Consider the following 4,702-nt stretch of genomic DNA (forward strand, 5'->3'; position numbering starts at 1 on the left):
GCACTGTTATAACCTTCTTTAGGCACCTTGTGATATTTACCATGATACAACCTAAATGGATAATCAAACACTCTCCCGGCCTCACTGAACAGAACACCTTGTGCTAGCTGAAATAGTAGTTATCCAGCCCCTCCTTCATCTGCAGTGTTCTGGGTAGGGATTCTTCTTCTGTCCTTCTTACCCCCATGCAGGGTAAAACATTAGTCTCCTAACTCAAGGAGCTCTTGAATGCTGCCACCACAATATCGTTGCACTTCACAGACAGAAATTAATTTATTTTTACAGTGTTTGTGTGAGTTTGTGGGAAAGTAAAATCATTGTCTGCCTTTCGTGGGTAAGGGTGAACTGCCTGCCTGTGGGTACCACTTTCAGACATGCAGTATTTGATTTGTCAGAGTATTTGGCATTGTGACACATTTTCTAAGGTCCATGAGGTACTCTGGACTTCAGTCCACATTGCCTGGGAAAACATTGATCGGGGGACACAAAAGAGCATAGCCTGTTGTCATGGGCTCCAGGACAGCTGCAGCTTGGGTGCAGTGCACCCCCCAGCCTGAAGGACAGCCTGACATTCAGCATCCCATATTTCCCCTCTGCTTTTGTGGCATGCAGCAGTGAGGGACAGTGTGACTTGCTAGCAGACACTGACATCCTGCAGAAGAGTGATGGGCTACCTGGCAGCTGCTCTGGGTTAGATGTGTGGGCTGACCTGTAGGTACCACTAAGTGGGAGCCAAGCTTTCTTCCCTTGCTGTCCTCCCAAGCTTACATAAAGCCTGTGAAGATTGGAATTAGTAACAGCTTAGGCCTGTATGCAAAATAAAATGTGGTGTCAGATATTTTGTTTGTTTGTTTGTTTTGATGCTGGTGCCTAGAAAATGAGGACTATGCAATTAACAATCACTTGTGCAAAGCCTGTCCTAGGGGACTGAGGCAGCACAAGGCTGTGCTTGTGGTAGGGTAGAACCCAGATCCCCATGCTCCCACTGCTCTAGATTAATTGTCAAACCATTCATGCTGCTGATACCCACCTTCTAACTTCTGTGACAAATGAGGTAAGGCCCCACAGGTAACAACCTCATTTTCTGTACACTTCTAATTCACACTCAGTACAGATCCTCTCAGTGCGCTGTTAAGAGAGAATCCTGTTGAACAAATTATGGGCATTCTTTTTATGAAAGAGCCTGTCAGATTACATAAAATATTTCTTATAATGTATATAATACATACATCACCCTAGTCAAGCAACTAACTGGCTTAGTATGGAGTATCTGTGTGAAGAATCTCCTGTATTATACAGATGTTTAGACAGATGTTTTCTCCTAGTCTTGAACTCTACAGTATTTTATAACCAAGCCAGTAAGGCCCCCCCCCCCCTTTTTTTTTTTTGACATTGTTCTTCAAAATTCATACTCTAATTAAAAAAAAAAGTGCTTTTTTTTGCTTTTTTTTTTTTTCCCCTGAGTTTTACACCTTGTCAGTGACTCGGAGACCCAGAACTTCCCCACTTGAAAATACTATGGTAAATGATACAGTAGCAGGATATATAACATGAATAACTTCCTGTTACTGTTATTGTACTCTACTACTGGAGTGTTTTTTTTTAACTCTTCTGTTCTTTTCCCTGTTCTCTGCTTCGTTCCACCCTATTCCCTATGATTTAGCACCTATCCTGTGCCATCTGGCGTCCCAAGCCCCGCAGTGACAGCAACACTGAAAGGACCAGAGAGTACACGAGTAGTCAAGGCACTGACTACTAAATTGATATAGTATAACACAGTGCTATGAGGTCTCAATCTCTGAAATCAGAGGGTTGGGGCAAACTAGGACATTTGCTTGACTTGTCTTTAAGTGCTCTTTATGCAGTTACAAACAGTTGATACTATTTTCCCAAGCACTGGAGCACCTTCACACTAGGTGGAGCTGACCTGTCCACATTCAACACCACTAGCTCATGCCACCCACTGTAGGCTTAGCTGTAATCAGGTGCTGTGCCCAGCATTCACAGGGAGGTATGTTTTGAGCTGAAATTAGTGGGAATTATATGAACTGATGTCTATGTTTTGGCCTTGCTGATTAATTATGGAAGGACGTTTTGTGCATAGGGGTTGCTGTGTGTTAGTGCAGGTTACAGTGTTCATTATAACTTACAGACTATCAGGTTTGCTGAGGAGCTGGCACCAAACAGAAAGCTTACATGAGGTGTTTTGTTGCCCTTAGGCCACATTATGTAATGTAGGGCTGTTGGCAAGACCCTCGCCTGTACATCAGCAGAGGCAGGCATGCAGGAACACAGAAACTGTGGTCAGCCAGCAATGCAATGCTTGGATGCAGTGTCAGGGGAGCAGATGGAAACTGCTAGAGTGTGAACTGCTGTCCTGCTGATGTGAGCTGGTGTGTTTGAGCTGTGGTGAAAAGGTTGTAGTGATGTAAACCCACAAAAGCATGACCAAGATGAACCTGTCCTAGAGCTATGGATACGTCAGTCTTTTGGGCACCTTTTGACTTACAGAACTGCTTGGAGTGCTGTCAGATGTGTTGGTGCAACCTGCAGCACTCCAAATATCAAACACAGATATTACCACTTCATGTGTAGTAGCTGTAGGACTACAGATTTTCTACTAGGACTGCTCTATTTCTATGTGGACTTTTCACTGTAGGACTGAGGATCAACTGCTGCTCAGATAACAAATACTGAACCTCATTTACAGGGAGTACTCTGAGTGGAGTGGAGGTGAACTCTGCACTGATCTACTTGGACAGTACTTCCAAACTTTGCAAAATAATTCAACAAGAATTTGTGGGTAAGTGTGAGGAAATCCTCACCTTTAAATATTTCATAGATAAAAGATGTGTAACAAACTGGTTGCATAGTTTGCCCCAGTTCATGACTGAGGCTTATGAAAAACCTTTCACGTTACAACAGGAGTAAGAACAAAGTGTATGCTTGACCTGCAGGCAAGGCTGAGGCAGGGCTCTGCCTCCTGTCCGTGCAGCAGGCATTGGCTGTGGCCAGGGGCAGGAGCCGGCAGGCCTGCCTGCACTGAGCAACCCCCCCCCCCCCCCCCCCAGGCACTTGGCAAACTGTTTGGAAGCTGGAAAAAAGATCAGGCCACAGCCAAGTCCAAGGGTCAGGCAGATAGCGCGGCTCACGGGCTGTGCTGCATGCCACTTGATCAGCACAGCGCCCTGCAGGATAACAAAAAAATGTTTTTATAAATATATTAATGGCAAGAGGAGGGCCAAAGAGAATCTCTGTCCTTTACTGGACACAGTGGGGAACATCACCACTGAGGATAAGGAAAAGGCTGAGGTTCTTAATGCCTTCTTTGCATCTGTCTTTACCAGCCAGACCACTTATCCTCGGGGTACTCATCCTACCGACCTGCAAGTCTGGGACGGGGAAGCAGAAGAACCTCCCCACAGTTCAGGTGGAAACAGTTGAGACCTGCTGCTCCACCTGGACTGTCACAAGTCCATGAGGCCAGATGGGATCCACCCGAGGGTGCTGAGGGAGTTTGCTGAGGGATGTGATTGCTGGGCCGCTCTCCATCATCTATCAGTGGTCATGGCGGAGGCTTGCTAACGTGACACCTGTCTGTAAGAAGGGCCATAAGGAGGACCCAGGGAACTACAGGCCTGTCAGCCTGACCTCAGTGCCAGGAAGGGTGATGGAACAGGTCATCTTAAATGCAGTCATGCAACCTATGCAGAACCACCAGGGAATCAGGCCCAGTCAGCATGGGTTCATGAAAGGCAAGTCCTGCCTGACCAACCTCATCTCTTTCCATGACCAGGTGACCCGCCTGGTGGATGAGGGAAAGGCTGTTGATGTAGTCTGCCTAGACTTCAGCAAGGCCTTTGACACACTCTCCCATAGTATTCTTCTGGAGAAGCTGGCAGCCCATGGCTTGGACAGGTACACTCTGTGCTGGGTTAAAAACTGGCTGGATGGCCGGGCCCAGAGAGTGGTGGTGAATGGAGTGACATCTAGCTGGTCACCAGTGGTGTTCCCCAGGGGTTGGTGTTGGGGCCCATCCTCTTTATTATCTTTATTGATGACTTGGGATGAGGGAATTGAGCGCACCCTCACTAAGTTTGCAGATGATACCAAGCTGGGGGAAGTGTTGACCTGCCAGAGGGTAGGAAGGCCCTGCAGAGGGACACAGACACGATGGGCAGAGGCCAATGGGATGAGGTTCAACATGGCTCAGTGCCAGGTCCTGCACTTGGGGCACAACAACCCCATGTAGTGCTACAGGCTGGGGCAGAGTGGCTCAAAAGCTGTGCAGAGGTAAAGTATGTGGGGGTGCTGGTTGATGCTCGCCTCAACATGAGCCAGCAGTGTGCCCAGGTGGCCAGGAGGGCCAGCAACATCCTGGCTTGTATCAGGAATAGCGCAGGCAGCAGGACCAGGGAGGTGACTGTGTGGCGAACGCCCCAGGCCAGCAGGCCGGGGAGCACAGCCCGCTCTGCGCCCACAGCGGCTCCGCGGCCAGCTCTGCTTTGGGGCCTGGGGCCTGCTCCGGGCCGCGGGCGCTCCAAGGCCGGTCCCGGCGATGGCTGGTGGCCGGGCCGGGCCGCTCCAGCCACCGGCGGGCATCGGGTCCGGGGCTCGCCGCTGCCCCGGGGGCACGCAGAGCCCCCGCGGGGCCGTTTCCCCGGCGCACACGAGCCGGTGCGGCCCCGCCCCGCGCACACAC

Source organism: Cygnus atratus, chromosome 16 (genome assembly GCF_013377495.2).
Source record: "Cygnus atratus isolate AKBS03 ecotype Queensland, Australia chromosome 16, CAtr_DNAZoo_HiC_assembly, whole genome shotgun sequence".
Classification (NCBI taxonomy): domain Eukaryota; kingdom Metazoa; phylum Chordata; class Aves; order Anseriformes; family Anatidae; genus Cygnus; species Cygnus atratus.